Genomic DNA, 20,667 nt, shown 5'->3' on the forward strand with positions numbered 1-20,667 from the left:
GGGGAAAAAGTTGTAAAATAGGTCGCGTATGCTGATTACTATTGCGGTTGGAGGAAAGTTTCCCACTACTCTTACGATATACATCAGGAAGCTCTTCATGCCACAGCGAAGTGGGCCACCGAAAGTGATCTAGGCGTAAATCCGAGCAAAACAGAAGAAGATCTTTTCAGCAGGAGATACAAGTTACGTTCTGTGGCACCTGTCTCCGTGGGAAGAGAGAATGCTTCGTTTACTGAAAGGGCAAAAAACACCTAGGAAGGGCATTTTGACGGGCAGGAAATTTTACTATTAATCCAACATTTTAGAAAGCGGCGCAAGAAAGGCAAATGTTGCCCTATACATCTGCAAGAGAGCCATTGGTAAAAGTTGGGGCTTTAAACCGCGAGTCTTGCATTGGGTATACACTGGAGTTGTCAGACCTATAATGCTATATAGTGTTGTGGTCTGGTGGACGGCGATTTAAAAGTCCACCTACTGTTCAATAGTCAACCGGATCCAAACGATGGCTTGTTTGTGCATCACAGCCGCACTGAGGATGACACCATCTGATGCACTGAATTTAATGCTACATCTAATGCCTCTGAACATTGAGCGAGACGAATTGCTGCGACCGCTGCTGTGAGGCTGAGGGAGCTTTTTCTTTGATCATGCGGTGTCTGTGTTAGCCGCTTTTTGATAAAAAAGTACTTTACGTCGCAATGTCATAACGACGATTGGCATAGATATCTTCTCAGACAGCCAGGCAGCCATTTAATCCCTGGGGAACATTTTTCTGAATTCAAAAGCCGACCCCCACTGTAGCAGATCTCTCAACGAGATGGCTGAACAGTTCAATATTCACCTGCTCTGAGTGCTGGGCCACAGAGATATCCGCGGGAATTGAAGAGCGAACGAGACTAGGAACTACCTGACACATTCCAGGGAAACTGGAATCTGTGGTTATGCCTCTAGCGCCATGTAAGCTAAGCCTTCAGGATCAGGTCCGAAGGGCAACAAATGAAAAATTGTCACAAAGGGGGTTGTGAGCATTTCAAAAGGGGTTCCTTTTTAGGTTTTCATTTCTTTGAGAATTTTTCTGATTTAGCGGAAGTGAACATTTGCAAGCTCTTGGGCTTTTTAAGCGATCTGGATGGTTACAAGTCATAAAAAATACGACGTTTAAGATTTTAGCCAAATCGCAAAACAATTACGCCCTCTAGGCGCTACAGAAGTCAAATCGGGCGATCGGTTTAGATTAAAGTTATTTTAGATTATGGACCGATTTGGAGCATACTTGGCATGGCTTTTGGAAGCCATAGCAAAACAATGTGTCTTCTAAAGGCTCAAGGAGTCAAATTTGAAGACCAGTATATATGACAGCTATAACTGGTTCTGCAACGATTTGTAGCATACTTGGCATGGCTTTTGGATCCCATAGCAAAACGTTGTGCCTTCCAGAGGCTCAAAGAGTCAAATGATTCTGGACCGATTTGGACCATACTTGTCACAGTTATTGCACTTCAAAACACAACATCTTTAGAGGCTCAATAGGTCAAGATCCGAAATCGATTTATGTGGCAACTAAATCAAAACATGATATGGCCCATTTATAATCCTAATGAAGCACCTTGCCTTACTCCTTCGAAAGTTGCCTTACTTTCGACAGAGAGAAAGACGGGCGGACGGACATGACTAAATCGACATTGAATGTCAAGACAATCAAGAATTTATAAAATTTTTTGGTTCTGGTAGAACCGGAATGGCGAAATTAGTAAACCCCCATCCTATGGTGAAGGGTATAAAAATATGTATTTAAAGGACTTTTATTTTATCGGAGCAGAGCGGATTTCAAGATTGGAAATCGCTATGATATAATAGGCCTGCTCCTCTCCGAATCCACGGTTTTAATACCCAATTCCACCAACAAAAATCGAGCTTCTATCTATTCTCGTATTCGTTATCACAATTTCCATGTATGCCACATTTAGATTCGTTTGTTGTATTAACTAAATTTTTAGTTGCGCTCTAGGTCGACAATAATAATTCAATGTTCCACCCTTTAATCACCTGAAGATGTCTGATAAAAATAAATCATTTGTAAATGAAACAATTCAAAGATATCCATTTAACAACACCTTTCAATGCGTCGGTGTTCGGGGCGAGGGTGAGGGTGACAGAAAACATGATTTTACTGTGATTAATGGACGTGATATGTAAACCAACACCAGAAGCACCACAGAAGTGTGGTTGCTCCATGTAAACAAGAGTAAGTAATTGTTTGATGGCATTATATATTGGGAACGAACGAACAAAAATTACCACCATTGCCGATGAGGATGGAGGCCATGAGGCGTAGGAGGAGCAACAGCAACCACTGACAAAACAATGCGACAAGGAATATATTGTAATCAAATTCCCAGGAATATGTGAGCATTCGCATTAGAAACACATAAATATTTATATAATTATGAATGAACAATAAGGGGGGAACAACAAGCCATGAATAAAAACAAAAGCACGGTCATTGGTGAGGTCTGATTTATTTACAAAGGTCTATGCAACAGAAAAAAAAAAACAGGAACATAAATACAAACATATAAAAAGGATAATGGCATTTTGTGTTGACCCTTTTTGTCTGTTAAAATTGCATTAAAATCTTTATTATTTCTTTTCTGTGTAGGACAAAAAGGTGGGTAAACGTAGAGGACAACAGGACGCAGACAAATTTGTACAACAGGACAGTGCCGAAGGCAAACATAACAATTTCAAAAGAGCAAAGAACTTTCTTACCTTTTTCGGTTTCTTCAATTACACAGTACGCGAATACTGATGATAAACCTGAACATGATTCGAAGTGAATTTGCCCAACATGGAGAAGGCCGATTGTGTGTGTTCACCCGACTCCTAATTATTGCACGTTATGAAGATATGTCCAAAAAAAGAGCACTGAAATTAAAATCAAATAAAAAACATTTTTATTATTATACATGAGATAAATATTAGTACATATCTTAATTTTAACGGCCTTATTCACAAAATTTCATGATATTGTCGATCTTAAAGAACTTTCAAAAAAAACTATTTTAAGGCTTCATAAAGTTTTGTGAAAAAAGTTTGTTTCCGTCTTTTAAAAATAAAAATATTCACACATTTTCATAAAGCTTAGGAAATAGCTATAGTCAGGCCCTAAGTTTGGGTGTGACATTCTCGTATTCATTATCAAGTAAGATCCGTATGAAATGCTCGAATAAATAAATTAGACAATCTGGTATTAACAAGGCTTGTTTTTATACCCTACACCACTACTGTGGTACAGGGTATTATAAGTTAGTGAATTAGTTTGTAACACCCAAAAGGAAGAGAGATAGACCCATTGATAAGTATACCGATCGATTCAGAATCACTTTATGATTCGATTTAGCTATGTCTGTCTGTCTGTCCGTCCGTCTGTCTGTCCGTCTGTCTGTCCGTCTGTCTGTCCGTCTGTCTGTCCGTCTGTCTGTCCGTCTGTCCATGCTAATTTGTGTACAAAGTACAAGTCGCAGTGTTTTCATCCGATCGTCTTCAAATTTGGTAGAGACGTGTTTTTTAGCCTAGAGACGAAGCCTATTGAAATTTGAAAAAATCGGTTCAGATCTGGATATAGCTCCCATATATATATAAATGCAATAAAATGGTCATTCGTTAACCGATTCTCTCGGAAGGATTTTTTTTTACGACTCTCGACATTACTGGTGAATTTCATTGAAATCGGTTCAGATTAAGATATAGCTCTCATATATATATTTCGCCCGATTTTCATTTCTAAAGCCACTGCAAGCACGTTTATTGATCAATCTTGCCAAAATATTGCACAACGCTTTCCTCAATGACTACCACAATATACAAAGAGTTTGGTCAAAATCGGTTCAGTAGATATAGCTCCCATATATGTATATGTAATAAAATGGTCTTTTGGCAGGAGGGATTTTCTTTTGACTCTTAATATTACTGGCGAATTTCATGGAAATCGGTTAAGATTTAGATATAGCTCCCATATATATATCGCCCGATTTTAACTTCTAGAGTCACTGCAAGCGCATTTATTGATACATCTTGCCAAGATTTTGCAAACCGCTTTCCTCGACGACTGCCACAGTATCTGAGAAGTTTGCTCGAAATCGGTTCAGTTTTAGATATAGCTCTCATATATATGTTCGTCCGATTGTGAGAAATATTGCAAAAGAGTGATCATTTGTTATCCGATTCTGTCGACATTTTGCAGGAAGGATTTTCTTATGACTCTCAATATTACTGGTGAATTTCATAGAAATCGGCCCAGATTTAGATATAGCTGTCATATATGTACATCGCTTGGTTTTCACTTTAAGAGCCACTGCAAGCGCATTTATTGACCAATCTTGCCAAAACTTTGCACAACGCTTTTCTCGGCGACTACCACATTATCTGAGAAGGTTTCCCGGAATCGGTTCAGAATTAGATATAGTTCGTCAGATTTTGGATAATTTGCCATGATGTTGTCATTTTTCAACCTAATTTTTGTAGTTTGAACATATTTGCTCGCCGAGGTCCATCAAAATTGGTTCAGAATTGGATATAGGTCCCACATTGTATTCATAGGGTAGGTGTAGGATATTATACAGTCGGCACCGCCCGACTTTTGCCCTTTCTTACTGGTTTTATAATATTCCTTGTCAGGGTGAACTCAGCCTGCATGATAATAACAGACTTTCAATTTTTTTTCTAATCGCCATTTTTTTTATAAAACCTAAATATATCGATATTTAAACCTATAAATTGACGTTTGGTCATAATCTGGCCACACATTTTTCAGATTTGATCTTTTTGATTACCGTTCCTTGATATGTGATCAGTTTTGCCACTGTTGATTTGCCATTTCATAATAAATAAAATTATAGCACCAAATGCGGCAAAAAGTGGTCGAAAGTTGGGCCTCTCGGTTGGGATTTATTAGAGCCAGCCCTTATCATAATAAGAAAGTTTTACTCAGAGAAATTTATTAGCAAAAATGCTTGCTGTAACATCACAAGGTCTGCTGAAAATGGGACAGCAGTAATTTGTTGCTGAGGAGTAAACATTTTCTGCTGTCTTCAAATACTAAAGAGTTAAAATAAGCTCAAAAATATTTCAAAATTTTTTATATTCCATTCTTTCTTTCAATTTCACATGCATGTAACGTAATTTTTTTTTCTTTAGTTGTCTAGAATTTGCTATTTTTTAACGAACTTAATAATTATGCTTTTAAACAAAAAAATTACCCCCAAAATTTGCACACTTTTTTATTTATATAAAGCAAATACCTCAATTTCACCGCTATAGATAAAATCTAATAATTTTCAAAAAAAAAAAAAACAGACATGATAATTTCTCAAACAATATTCGCAAATATTCGCATCTGTCGAGTTCTTTGCGTAGTATCTCTTTATAGGCAAACAAAGAATAATGAGTAAGGACGGAGGAGGAGGTGGAGGGGAGCTATTATCAATTTATAGTCCAATTCGGGGCTCAAGAAGCAAAGTAGGGAGATCATTTTATATGGGAGCTGTATCAAACTATAAATCGATTCAAACCATATTGCATATGTATATTGAAGGTCATGGGAGAAGCCGTTGTACAAAATATGTGCCAAATCAGATGAGAGTTGCGCTCTCTAGATGCTCAAGTATTCAAGATCTCTGATCGGTTTATATGGCAGCTATATCAGGTTATGGACCTGGAAGTGATACCAAAACACCACGTGCAAAATTTCAGTCAAATCGGATAAGAATTGCGCCCTCTAGAGGCTCAAGAAGTCAAGACCCAAGATCGGTTTATGTGGCAGCTGTATCAAAACATGGACCGATTTGGCCCATTTACAAACCCAACCGACATACAATAATAAGAAGTATTTCTGATAAATTTCAAGCGGCTAGCTTTACTCCTTCAAAAGTTTGCGTGCTATCGACAGACAGACGGACAGACGGACGGACATGGCTAGTTCGACTTAAAATGTCACGACGATGAAGAATATATATATTTTATGGGGTCTTAGACGTATATTTCGAGGTGTTACAAATAGAATGACGAAATTAGTATACCCCCATCCTATGGTGGAGGGTATACAAATTTTTAACTTTAAATCAACAGAAAATGATTGCAGATATCAGCAAACTTCATTATCTGGGTGTTCCGGAGCTCCTCGAACCCTCAATTTTTACACTATTTGAGTGAAATTTGGACACTTGTATTTCATTTATGCTTTCCTATCAATAAACCTACACTAAAATGGTTCATATTGGTCCACAAATATATATGGTTGCCAAAAAAATCCGATCTGACGGTTTGTTTTTTCAATTTTCATCCGATCTGGCTGAAATTTGGGACGTGAAGTACATTTCATTGCTTTTTGTTCCTTTTCGACATGATTTTTTCCCATGTTTCCCGTTATGTTATCGACAGCTATACTGACCTCAAAGGTGGTCTCACGCGAACAGACAGCAGAAAACAGCCGGCCAGTTTGACGGTATTAAGATTAATTCTGTGTTTACATTTACAGCAAACCACCCTTTTTTGGTCTTAGGTCCATAAAAAACCTTAAATCGAGAGATCGGTCTTTATGGCACCTATATCCAAATCTGGACCGATCTGAGCCAAATTAAAGAAGAATGTCGAAGGACCCACCATAACTCACTGTCCCAAATTTCGGTGCCATCGGGCAATAAATGCGCCTTTTATGGGCCCAAAACCTTAAATCGATAGATCGGTCTTTATGGCAGCTATATCCAAATCTGGACCAATCTAAACCAAATTGAAGAAGGATTTCGAAGGCCCTAACACAACTAACCGTCCCAAATTATAAATGTGGCTTTTATGGGCCTAAGACCCTAAATCGGCGGATCGGTCAATATGGGGGCTATATCAAGATATAGTTCGACATAGCCCATCTTCGAACTTATACTGCTTATAGACAAAAAAAAAAAAAAGAATCTGTGCAAAGTTTCAGCTCAATATTTCTATTTTTGAAGACTGTAGCGAGATTTCAACAGACAGACGGACGGACATGGCTAGATCGTCTTAGATTTCTACGCTGATCGAGAATATATATATTTTATAGGGTCGGAAATGGTTATTTCGATGTGTTGCAAACGGAATGACAAAATGAATATACCCGCATCCTTCGGTGGTGGGTATAATAATTGGAAAAAAATCAATATTTATATGAAGCAAATGCTTTAACTGTTGGTTAGAAGGTAACAAATTATATATGGTTTTATTCAAAAGTTGAAAAGTTTTAATTTAATATCAGCAGACAGTGTTTGCTGTTATCAGCAGTCTAATTTCTTTGGATGAAACAATTGCGCTTTATGGTAGTACTTACAGTATGTACACAAAAATGTCATCGCCTCATATTTAATGAAAATTTAACGCTGGGGGGATGCCGATTTGCTAATGAACGTAAAAAGGAAAGCAAAAAACTTAGTTTAAAGATGATCAGTTTTCCAACTTTTAATGAAAAACATTCCCATTAATGGAAATAATTTTTTTCTAATACTAAGGATTTTTTTTTAAATTGTAGGTCAATAAATCCTTAACCTTGCGTTTTGTTATTAAAGAAAAAACCTTACAAAAAAGAGTCTTTAAATGTTTAATTTTTATACCCTCCAACATAGGATGGGGGTATACTAATTTCGTACTTCTGCTTGTAACTTCTTGAAATCTTCATCTAAGACACCATAAAAAAAGTAATGTATATATCGCCGTGACATTTTAAGTCGATCTAGACATGTCCGTCCGTCTGTCTATCGAAAGCACGCAAACTTTCGAAGGAGTAAGTAGGTCGGTTGGGATTATAAATGGGCCAAATCGGTCCATGGTTTGATATAGCTTTATATGGCAGCTATATCAAAACATGGACCGATTTGGCCCATTTACAATCCCAACCGATCTTGGGTCTTGACACGCGGTCTAAATCCCCACCTTTTGGCAATGGCTCTCTTGCAGGTGTATAGGGCAAGAGTCGCCTTTCTTGCCCTTTCCAAAATGTTGGATTTGAATTTCCTGTCCAGCAAAACACCCAGGTATTTTGCGCTTTCAGTAAATGGAACATTCTCTCCACCCAAGGAGACAGGCTCCACTGTAGGCAACTTGTATCTCCTTGCTTCATTAGCTGAGTCAGTTGACTCTTACAACAACGCTATGTAGGATATTTTCTGTTTGAAATAAAAACCTTCAAGTTTCTAAAGACAAATGCATGGTATTTTAGGAATTTTATTGTCCATATTGATCGATTTCACATAACACTCAGTAAACATAATATGGTGAAAACAGCAAAATGAAATGTTTACATTGACTTCTACAATTTGATTGTCTGCAATAATATTAATAAGTAAAAGCGCATTAAGTTCGGCCGGGACGAACTCTGAATACCCATCACCTCGAATATACATGTAAACCTCATTACGTCGATTCAAGGGAAAAATACACCATATATGAAATTTTAGCAGCTATATCGAAATATTGTCCGATCTGAACCAAACTCGCCAGGGACGAAGAGGGTCTAACACAATTCACCAGCCTAGACCATAAAAGGGGAATTTGGTCCACATGGTAGCTACATCCAGATATAGTCCCATTTACACCATATACAGGATGGGTAGGGGTCTAATATAACTTATTGGACCAAAATTCAGCGATATCGAGCAATAAATTCGACTTTTATGGCCCTTATACCATAAATCAGGAGATTTGTATATATAACAGCTATATCCATATATATTCCGACCTATCACAACGTACTTTGCCAAATCAGTTAATATATGCTACATATATGTATGTATATGCTTTTATGGGCCCAAGAACTTAAATCGGGCGTTCGGTATATATGGAAGCTACATCCAAATGAAGCGCTATCTTGACCATACTTGGTACAAACTCATAGTGGCATACCTTAGCGAAATGGGTTAATAAATGCGCTTGTTATTGGCCCAAGATCTTAAATCGGGAGATCGGCATACATAGCAGATATTTCTAAATATTGATCGATCTAGGCAATATTGACAAGGTAACTGTGCCAAAACTCAGCGAAATCGATTAACAAATACGCCTTTTATGGGGCCAAGAACTTAACAAAGTTTCAAAACTGTTCAAAGTTTCAGCTCAATATTTCTATATTTTAAGACTGTAGCGTGATTTTAACAGACGAACGGATGGCCCCAATAGTCCCATTAAAAGATCACTGCATAAATCATACAGGACTTCATGTCAACGTAATAACACAGGACGGATTTACTCAAAAGTTGAGTAAATATTCATACAAATGATTTAATCGCTTTAACCAAATGTTATCGCCAGATTCCCTGCAGCAGACAATGGCAAATAAATAAAATTGAGTCGTAAAAGATAATAAACATTTCATTTGGCAATAATTTTTTAATGATGCGACGAAGTGTTACTTAAATCTACCACCATTGCAACGTGGAATATTTACTTTGCCACATCATTTGGTGTAAAATTTGAAGACAATTTTACGAAGCCTGTCAGTTTGTGTGTTGTACTCACGATACAGTCTTCAAAAAGTAATTTATTGAACTGATATCTGGCATAGATCAGTTTAAGTTTGAAGCACGTCTATGTATCCTAAGCACAGAGATTTGTAAATTTGGTATCAAAAAATTGTTTGTGGGCAAAAAGATCTTTCTTCTGTTTACTATTATCTGTACTGAATTTAATTTTGTGTTTATATTTTGAACATCTTCGTCGAAGTCCCGTTGAAGAGAAGTTGATAAACGATCTAAGGAGGGGTTTGCCGAAGACTCTTGGTTCTTGACTCAACAAGCTCAATTTCATCCTATCTTACCGTATTTGCGATTTGCCTAGGCCATCGCCCCTTTCGGGCAAAAATGTATGCCCCAGGAATAGATGGAATATTAATAGGAGGCTTGGTGCGACTGTCTCTTAAACTTCTACCAATAAGAAGAGACTTCCCAACCTCCCACCAATAATAAGACGCATCTGGTAATCATCCCAACCCCAAAGAACTTAGGTGAACAATAACATTGTGGATGCAAAAATCTTTGCTAATGTTGCTAAGAACAGCTTGACAAAGACTGTAACTAACAAAGGATAAGAAGAACGCATCGCTGAAAAGGAGCAGCGTGTTATTAGAGCGACAGCCATTGGTACAATCTGACGTCTTTAAGGAGCTGCCAGGACCTCCTTCAGATTGTGACGATGATGCCGGTACACTAATAGAAAACAAAGATTACAAAATCAAGCATCAATGTTATGATCATGAACAAACGTTGCTGAAAATATTGTCAACATGCGAGCATGATCTCTACAAAATGTAATCACTACAAAATGTCTGTGTATAAGGGTGTGTCAATTCGTAAGGCCCAAAACATGCTCACCAAGCGGAAGTTTGATTTATTTTGGTCTAAAATTTATGAAACTTCCGATTTTGTTGTTGAAATCCTGAAACCCGATATTAATTTTAGACCTATGGATTCTTGGGCAAAAATTCTTACAACTTGTCGCAGACTACGATTTTTACTAGCGCTAAAAATTAACCCACCCTAGTATGAACACCAACCTTAAGTAAAATGTCTTTGAAAACCTTGCATGAATAACGGCGGCTATATTGCAATACAGTAAGGCGTTTGTAGACAAACAGACATGGGAAGTTTGGAACACAGGCTCATTTCTCAGAAATACATAAAATCTTAAAAAAAAACTATGCTCCAGATGTTCTCAGAATAAGAACGGTTGCGGACAGTTTCGAAAGCTTAGTTAAAAAAAAACTTTTAATGACTTATGAACATTTGTGGTTGATTTCATAAAATCTGTGTGTTGATTCAATTTTATGAACCTACTGGCTGACCCGGGCCCGTACTTTATATGGAACAAAAGTTTCCTTGGAATATTTATTTTCCACAATTAAAGATCTTTTAGTGAAATACAATGCTACGAAATAGTATATCGCTTGACTAACAGTTTAACAATATAAGTGCCTTTATCTGAATCCCATATGATCTTTATTGGTCTACGAATTTAAGTTTGGATGTAAGGTGTACTCCATTCTTAAAATACTTCATTTCAGCCCTATATTCCCATGATGTCTGATTTAGTGGTGTTTTCGGGGGTGTTTTGGGAAAGGTCCTACATTTTAATATCAAATTTGTATTCTACTCCCAAATACATTTATTTGAGCCCCATATTGTGATGGTCACTAAAAAATTGCTGTTTGTAAGGTATTTTGGGAAAGGGGTAGACCCCCAGAAAATTGGTCCCGAAAATACCTTTCAATACCTTTCATTAAAGCCGCACATTGTCATGGTCGGTAAATATGCCCGATTTAGGGATGTTTTGGGGAGTGGGGTGGTCCCCCAAATTCTAATCCCTGAAAATATATCAGCAACGTGCTCTATTATCATATATCTATATCATTTATTTGAACCCCATATTGCCATTGCCCTCAAAATTGGATATCAAATTCGTTTTCTAATCTTATTTAAACTCCTTATTGCAAAAGTCAGCAAATATGTCCGGTTTGGGGTATTGGCCCTAATAACTATGAATGTTTAGTTCCACTCTCTTTAAGACCCAAATTGTCTTTGTGAGCAAATACGTCCTATTTGGGGGTTGTAATGGTGGTGGGACGTCCGCTAGATAGTTGGCCCCTAATGTTGATATCAGATACGTGGTCTACTCCCACATACCTTTAATTTGAGCCCCATATTTCTATAGTCGGCAAATATGACTGGCCTGGGAGGTGTTTTGGGGGATGGGCGGCCACTCAGTGAGTTGGCCTTGAAAATATTTATCGGATTCGTGTTCCACTTTAAAAGCACTCTTATTTGAGCCTCATATTGCAATAGTCGGAAAATACTTACTATTTGGGTGGTGTTGTGGGGGTGGCGTCGCTCCGTAGATACTTTTCTCGAATATTGATATCAAATTCGTGCTTTATTCCCAGAGACCTTTCATTTGAGCCCCATATTGCTTTGGTCGTAAATGTGTCGCCTTTGGGAAATGTTTTTGGTGAGAGGCGGCCCCCCAAACACTTGGTCCCATATTTGGATATCAGATTCGTATTTTACATTCAAATACCTTTTATTTAAGCCCCATATTCCCGTGGTCAGTAAATAAGTCCTGTTTGGGGGGTGTTTTGGGGATGGTGCTGTCCCCCAGAAACGTGGTCCTACATTTGGATATCAGATACGTTTTCTTATCCTAAATACCTTTCATTAGAGTCGTCCCATATTGCCACGGTCGGTAAATAAGTCCAATTTAGGTGTGTTTTGGGGCTTGGGGTGGTCCCCCTAGCACTTGGTCCGACAATTGGATATCAGATACGTTTTCTTATCCTAAATACCTTTCATTTGAGTGCCATATTGTCGTGATTGGTCTAAATATATGTTTGGTAGGTTTCAGGGTGGGGCAGTCCCCCAAGGTACCCCATCCGAAATTTGGATCCAAATTTTTTTTTAGGGTACTATATGAGAGCACACAAAATTTCGCTTAAATCGCACCACCCATCTCCGAGATCGGCGTTTCTGAAAATTAGGGCAAGGGGGAAGGTCCGCCCCCTTCAAATATCATAAAATGTAGTACCCTATTTTCACCACGGAGTCATTATGCACCATCTGTGAAAATTTCAAGAAAAACGGTTTAGCCGTTTCTGAGGCTATAAGGAACATACAAACAAACAAACACAAATTGATTTTTATATATAAGATGGTCAATTTCTTGACGAAAATACCCAAAATCAAAAAAATGGCGGTGAATAATGTTTGCGTGAATAATGTTTGTCGCGTAACTTTCAGTTATCTGTTATCCAAATGAGTCAAAAAACTTAAAAGAGGTCGGGTAAGCCTTTGCAAACAACCAAAAAAGTCTTGAAAAATCGAGCCAGAAAATAGCCCGAACAAATTTTTTTAAGGAACGAGGCGATCAACTTTGTCCTAGAAGTCTTGCACATAATCTGGTTGACACCTCAAATAGAACCTTTAATATTTCGTGAAAATAAATTTTTCCGTTCAAAAATGGCAGACTTTTTTTCGTTAACGTTTTCTCCATCCCACTGTGGGTTCAGCGTTTTGATCACGTCGATGACGGGAAAGGCTTAAAATCTTCGAATATTGTATTTTAAAGAATATTGTTTTATTAATGCATACGCTTCTTTAAGGCATAAATAAATTGCAGCGCAGAAGCACAAGAACTAATTAAATATTCTTAAAACTGTATGTGTACACCAATCAATGAATACCTTTTATGGCTAGTCGATGTATTTATTAAGAGAGAGAGAGAGAGAAAGAGAGAGAGAGAGAGAAAAATTACCAATTTTTATTGAATACTGAAAAAAAAATTGTCAGACCACAGATGGATTGGGTCACAGACAATATTTTTTCAAATTGCTGGCTCTTTTTAGCCTCCACCATATGATGGGGTATACTAAATTCGTCTTTCTGTCTGTACCTCTTCGAAATATTCGTCTAAGACCCCATAAAGTATATATATTCTTGATCGTCCATCTAGCCATGTCCGTTCGTCTGTCTGTCGAAAGCACACTAACTTTCGAAGGAGTAGAGTTAGCCGCTTGAAATTTGGCACAAGTACTTCTTATTAATGTAGGTCGGTTGGGATTGTAAATGGGCTATATCGGTCCATGTTTTGATATAGCTACAGGGATCTAGACTTCTTGAGCCACTAGAGGGTACAATACTTATCCGGCTGAAATTTTGCACAATGACTTCTATTATGGGCTTCAACATTCAGTTCAAATATGATCCGAATCGGACGAGGGGTTTTTTTATGATTTCCAACAACTGTGCTCAGTATGGTTGAAATCGGTTCATAACCTGATATAGCTGTCATATTAACTGATATTGAATATTGACTTCTTGAACCACTAGAGGTGCTGAGTATGGTTTAAATCGGACCATAGCCTGATACAGCTGCTATATAAGCCGATCTTGAATTTTTATTTCTTGAGCCACTGGAGGGCGCAATTATTATCAGATTTGGCTGAAATTTCCATGATGTGTTTTATTAGGACTTCTAATAACTGTGCCAAAAATGGTTAAAATCGATGCATAACCTGATATAGCTGCCATATAAATCGATCTGGGATCTCGATTTCTTGAGCCTCCAGAGGGCGTAATTATTATGCGATTTGGCTGAAAGTTTGTACAACGACTTCTTCCATGACCTTTAACATACCTGTCAAATATGATTCGAATCGGTCTATAACCTGCTATAGCTCCCATATAAACCGATCTCTCTATTTTATTTCTTGAGTCCCTAAGGGCGCAATTCTTACTCGAATTGGCTAAAATTTTGCACAATGACTTCCACTATGGTCTTCAACATTCAATTCAATTATGGTCCGAATCGGATCATAAGTTGATATTGCTCCAATATTATACTAAATATTTTCTTTCGACCTTTGTTTGCCTAAAAAGATATACCGGGAAAAGAATTCGACAAATGCGATCTATGGTGGAGGGTATATAAGATTCGGCCGGCACGCTTTTACTTGTTATTTTATTTTAGGTGAACATTTACAAGCTGAGCGAAACTTTAAGAGCATGATTTACACAACAATTCATAACTTTAGCCTTTATGTTGTAAAACAGCTTGGTGCTCAAAATCGTTAGGTAATTTTTTTACGTACCCAGATAGCAACACACGGGAAAGAATAAATTACATTACTACAGTTTAACAACTTTCTACATACACAACGAATTAATATATTAGTCAAATTTGTGCAATATACTTCTAGCAAATTTATTTCAATTGATTTTCATGTTAAATCTGAGTGTTCTGTTCAGCTTTTCAAGCGGAATGCTGTCAAACTCCCTTAAAAAAAAACGTCGGCGAAACGTTGGCTAAAAATTGGCGGAAAAGTAATACTCTGCTTATAGTGAGGAACATAATAAAAAACTAAGTGCCAACACTTGAAAGAATTGCGGACATCGTTTTTGTGTTGGTTTCAATGGTTCACTTTTCTTCATTTATTTGCGATAAAATAAATTAAATGGAGAAAACAATAAGTGCAGATAAAAACAAGTAAGAGCCTGGCTAAGTTCGGCCACCATGGACCGCATTTGTCGAGTTCTATGCGCAATATCTCTTTTTAGGCAAACAAAGAATATTGAATAAGAACTGTTGTGCTATTGGAGCTATATCAAGTTATAGTCCGATTCGGACCATAAATGAATGCTGAACATTGAAAAAGTCATTGTGTAATATTTCAGTTTTTTTATTCGAATAAGAATTGAGCCTTTATATGGGAACTGTATCAGGCTATTGATCGATTTAGACCATATTAGACACGTATGTTGAAGTTCATGAGAGAAGCCGTTGTACAAAATTTCTTCCAAATCGGATGAGAATTGCGTCCACTAGAGGCTCTAGAAGTCAAGATCCCAGATCAGTTTCTATGGCATCTATATCAGGTTATGTACCGATTTGCGCCATACTTATCACAGTTTTTGGAAGTCATATCAAAACACCTCATGCAATCTTTTAGCTAAATCGGATAAGAATTGCGTCTTCTAAAAGCTCAAGAAGTCAAGAGCCAAGATCGGTTTATATGGCACCTATACCAGGTTATGAATCGATCTGGACCATACTCCGCACAAATGTTGAAGATAATACCAAAACAGCACGTGCAAAATTGCAGCCAAATTGGATAAGAATTGCGCCTTCCAAAAGCTCAAGAAGTCAAGACCCAAGATCAGTTTATATGGGAGCTATATCAGGTTATGTACCGATTTGCGCCATACTTAGCATAGTTAGCATATAACAGAACACCTCGTGCAAAATTTCAGCCAAATCGGATAAGAATTGCGCGCTCTATGGGCTTAAGAAGTTAAGATCCAAGATCGGTTTATATGACAGCTCTTTGATATTAAAAATGTATTTGAATCATACTCAACACAATTGTTGGAAGTGACACCAAAACACTACGTGCAAAATTTCAGTCAAATTGGACGAAAATTGCGCCCTCTAGAGCCTCAAGAAGTCAAGAACCAAGATCGGTTTATATGGCAGTTATATCGGTACATGGACCGATTTAAACCGTACTCAGCGCAATTGTTAGAAGTGATACCAAAACACTACGTGCAAAATTTCAGTCGAATCGGACAAGAAGTGCGCGCTCTAGAGGCTCAAGAAGTTAAGACCCAAGATCGGTTTATATGGCAGCTATATCAAAACATGGACCGATTTCGCCTATTTACAATCTCAACCGACCTACACTAATAAGAAGTATTTGTGCAAAATTTCAAGCGGCTAGCTTAGCTCCTTCGAAAGTTAGCGTATTTTCGACAGACAGACGGACGGTCAGACATGGCTAGATCGACCTAAGATGACATGATGATCAAGAATATATATACTTTTTAGGGTCTCAGACGCATATTGGGAGGAGTTACAGACAGAATGACGAAATTAGTATACCCCCATCCTATGGTGGAGGTATACTAATTTCGTTCGGCCGGGCCGAGTCTTGGGAATTCGGCTTAAAATGTATACAAAATAAATTCAGCCAAATCGGACAAAAATTTCGGATTGTAAGGGCTCAAGAAGTCAAATCGGGGGATCGGTTTATTTCGGAGCTATATTAGGTTGTAGGCCGATTAATACCGTACTTGGCACAGTTGTTGGAGTCATAACAGAACACCAACTGCAAAATTTCAGCCAAATCGCGGCTTCCAGGAGCTCAAGAAGTCAAATCGGGAGATCGGTTTGTATGGGAGCTATATCTACATCTGAACCGATATGGCTCATTTGCAATGCCCAACGACCTACACAATATTAAGAATATATGCAAAAATTCAAGCGGCTAACTTTTCACGTTCGACCACTATCGTGACATCGACAGACTGTCGGATGGACGGACGGACATGACCAGATCGACTCAGAATGTGGAGACGATCAAGAATAAATATACCTTATGGGGTCTTAGACGAATATTTCGAGGTGTTACAAAAGGAATGACTTTTCTAGTATAAAACTGTACGTTCTATACCGCAAAACAAAACAAAAATAATATGCAGTACATACATTTTTGGAGTACATTTTGCAATATCAGGCTAACTTAAACTGTTTACCAGCTAAAAATATCAGAACATTTTTGACGTTTTAGCAAAAACTTACTGCTGTCCTATTTTCGAAACATTTTGTAGTATTAGAGAATATAATTTTTTTGTTCTTACGTTCAAATTTCTCTGACTATAGCCGTTTGCAATTTTGCACAAATACATGATGTAGATCGGTTGATATTATAAATGTCCCTACTCGAGCCGAATTTGGAAAAGGTTCTATAACGTCCGAACGAAAGAACCGTCCGTCTGTCGCATGTTATCTCTATACAGCCTTCAATAAAGAGATATTGAGCTGAAAATTTGCACAGACTCTAAGGTCTCTGGCCCATAAAAGCGGCATTTATTGCACAATGAGTGCATAAGTCGAATTTATATGCTGCCGACTTCCGAGATCGGACCTAATTTGGATATCTCTGAGTTACGGTTTCAAACCCATACAAAGGCTGCTATATACGTTTCTGGCTTAAGCAACTCCATGTATTGATAAGTGAAATCTGTTCCTAAAGAACACTCAGAGAATTTTTTTTAGAAAAAAACAAAAACAATTTTTGCTGTAACAGCAGAAATTCTGCTGAAAATGGGACAGCTGTAATTTGTTGCTAAAACAGAATGTTGTGCTCATTTCAAATTTTAAAAAAATTAAAAGAGGTCAAAAATTTCACAAATATTTCAAAAAAATTTATATAGCATTTTATCTTTCAAAATTACAAGCAAACAACGTAAATAATTTTTATTTTTGCTTTTACAATTCGTTAAAAGCTCTCTTTAAGGTGTATAGGGCAAGAATTGCCTTTCTTGTCCTTTCCAAAATGTTGGATTTGAAGTTCAATTTCCTGACCAACAAAACACTCAGGTATTTTGCGCTTACTGTAAAAGGAACAGTCTCTCCTCCCAAAGAGACACTGGTGAAAACTTACTTACCTCCTGCTGAAGAGAACCACTTCCGACTTGCACGGTTTTACGCCTAGACTACTTTCGGTAGCCCACTTCGCTGTTGAACGTAGAGCTTTCATGGAGTTATCGCTAAGAGTGCTGGCAAACTTTCCCTAACCACAATAGCCACGTCATCTGCATACGCGACCACTTTTACAAATTTTTCTTCCAGGGATATTAATATATTGTTAATGGCTATATTCGAAAGTAGAGGAGAGAATATACTTCCTTGAGATGTTCCTATGCTGAAAATCTTTCGCTTGCGTGTGCTAAAAATTTCCTGCTTTTGGAGTACAAATTGCCTTAGTATACCTCCATCCCACAAGTATATGTGACATGCCGATACAATCAGAGTATATCTGCCTAAGCCAAGGAGCTATTCTGTCGGATTTAATTTAAACACAATTTCCCCAATAACCTCCGAATAATGCATACCAGTGAAAACCTCTTCTGGTGTCATCTTGTCCATTGGAGAGTTTCCCGGGAAATGTGTACCAACAAGTAGTTCTAGTGTTTCCTCACTAGACATATTCCATACATTCTCTGACTTCTGAATATATTCCACCGTAATAGCTCTCGAGGACAGAATCTTCCTTAGCCTAGAGGTCTCAGATGTATCCTCTACCTAGCTGCAGAATTCCACCCACGATTTGTTCTAATCCTTTCTCAGCGCGCCCTTATATTTTCTTAGCTCAGCCTTATAGACGTACGAATCGTGTGGTACACTCGTATCTCTCGTTCTGTTGAAGAGTTTTCTTCAGCCCTTCTTTAGACCAACCAGTTCTGGGGTCCACCATGGCGTTCACTGTTTGCCCCTTGGCTTGTCACTAGGACATGCTGGCACAAGCGAATCATTCAGGGCCTTCGTGATCGGCTAGACCATAATGTCTATGTGCTCCTCATTTTCAACTTCCTTTTCCCGTCTAAGAGGAATAGTCGGGCAGAATATGTGCCGAAATTTATCCCAATCTTTTCTTCTGTAGAATTTTTGCCAAGTCTGAAACCAGTACAACGATTATCAAAAAGCTGTGGTCGCCCAACACTTCCAGTTTCATATCCATCCGCTTATATCTCTCAATATAAATAAACCTGGATCTGGTAATAATGGTCAATATATTTCCTTCTTTACAGATCGCCAGATTGCTACTTATAATATATTCGATAAGCAGCTCACTCCTTTCGTTGATATCCGAACTTCCCCATATGCATTAGCATCACTTCCTACAATAAGACTCTTCCTCTATGTAGAAGTAGCTTCAACAAGATTAAGGCTTGAAGGTATATATATATATATATTGGGAAGCCAGCTAGTAATGAGACTTATTAATTTCAAGGCTACTACTGAGACCTCAGTGCTTAGCGACGAAAGAAGAAAAACATTTAGACTACTCTTTGCAAGAATACAGACTCTGTGTCTCCCATTTTCCGTATCCTTGAGTAGTTAAATCCAGGAATTCTTAGTCCACAAACCACTCCTCCACATTACTGGACAAGAGACACGTCAATGCTAGTGGCATTAAAAGGACCTTTAGTGCTGCCAAAGCGGCCTTACAATGGTGGAGATGTATAGGACCATTATCGGGATTCAGAATTTCCACCACTGTTGCGCTAACCTTGTTTTCTGACTCCACCAGATTCCTCACAAGATTCCTTGGATCTTGCCATGATGAGTTTCTTTACGCATCCAAGGGCAACTGAAAAAACAGTGCCTCATAACACCAGACACTTGCTGTGTGGACGATTCCTCTTTAGAAGCTTCACTAGCTGCTGCTGTCGAAGTACCTTTAGAGCTCCATCCTTTCCTGCTGGCACACAACTTTTGTTTGACATAGTTCTCTTGGTAATGCGATGCCGTCCAGGTGACCACAGCCTTTTGGCTCACTGTGGTGCCATTTACGATTCTAGACGAGTAGCATTTATGTGGAATCTCCTCATGAGAGCCTTCTCCTTATCGGTGAGAGTTTTAGGATCATTTGCCCCAAGGCTCTCAATAAACCTGAGAGCGATGCGGCTCTCATTATTCCAACCTCTTAAAGAGCGTATAAGTCCAATTTTGACGATAAAATTTTTATAGGTCGCTGCCTGCGACAAATACTTTGAATTTTCTGGCCTTGTCCTATCTTTCATCCGCCAGTCCGTCTGTCGAAAGCACACTAACTTTCGAAGGAATATAGCTAGGCGCTTGAATTTTTGCACAAATACTTCTTATTAGTGTAGGGCGGTTGCGATTGTAAATGGGCCAAATCCGTCCATGGTTTGATATAGCCAAACCCACGCCATATAAACCGATCTTCATATTAGACAATTCATATCCGATTTGACTTCCAACAACTGTGCTAAGAATGGTTTACATCGGTCCACAACCTGTTATAGATGCCATATAAACCGATCTTGGATCTTGACTTCTGGAGCTTCTAGAGGGCGCAATTCTTATCCGATTCGGTCGAAATTTTAGATGAAGTGCTTTATTTTGACTTCCAACAAGTGTGTCACGTATGTTCTAAATCAGTCCATATCCTGATATAGGCGCCATATAAACCGATCTCCCGGTTTGACTTCTTAGGCTTCTAGAGGGCGCAATTCTTATCCAGTACGGTTGAAATTTGGCATATGTTGCTTTGGTATGACTTCCATCAACTTTTCCAAG

General features: G+C 38.1%; 1 protein-coding gene and 1 long non-coding RNA gene across 5 annotated transcripts in view; one reads left to right on the forward strand and one right to left on the reverse strand.

Annotated features, from left to right (window-relative positions):
* Nucleotides 1-2,994, forward strand: part of LOC106088761 (uncharacterized) — a 33,182-nt gene extending 30,188 nt beyond the window's left edge. The window contains exon 3 of the long non-coding RNA XR_001221503.2: nucleotides 2,660-2,994. This is a non-coding gene — a long non-coding RNA (uncharacterized LOC106088761). The remainder of the gene's footprint in view (nucleotides 1-2,659) is intronic.
* LOC106088760 (transient receptor potential cation channel trpm) overlaps nucleotides 1-20,667 on the reverse strand; it is a 572,136-nt gene that overhangs the window by 322,212 nt on the left and 229,257 nt on the right. For 3 of the 4 annotated variants that reach the window (XM_059369569.1, XM_059369573.1, XM_059369565.1), the window contains exon 1: nucleotides 2,770-2,859. The gene's annotated coding sequence lies outside the window, so the exon portion shown is untranslated. Of the gene's footprint in view, nucleotides 1-2,769; nucleotides 2,926-20,667 lie in introns of those variants that run through there. The other variant, XM_059369571.1, reaches the window with a different exon arrangement.

The sequence above is a fragment of the Stomoxys calcitrans genome, chromosome 5 (genome assembly GCF_963082655.1).
Source record: "Stomoxys calcitrans chromosome 5, idStoCalc2.1, whole genome shotgun sequence".
Classification (NCBI taxonomy): Eukaryota; Metazoa; Arthropoda; class Insecta; order Diptera; family Muscidae; genus Stomoxys; species Stomoxys calcitrans.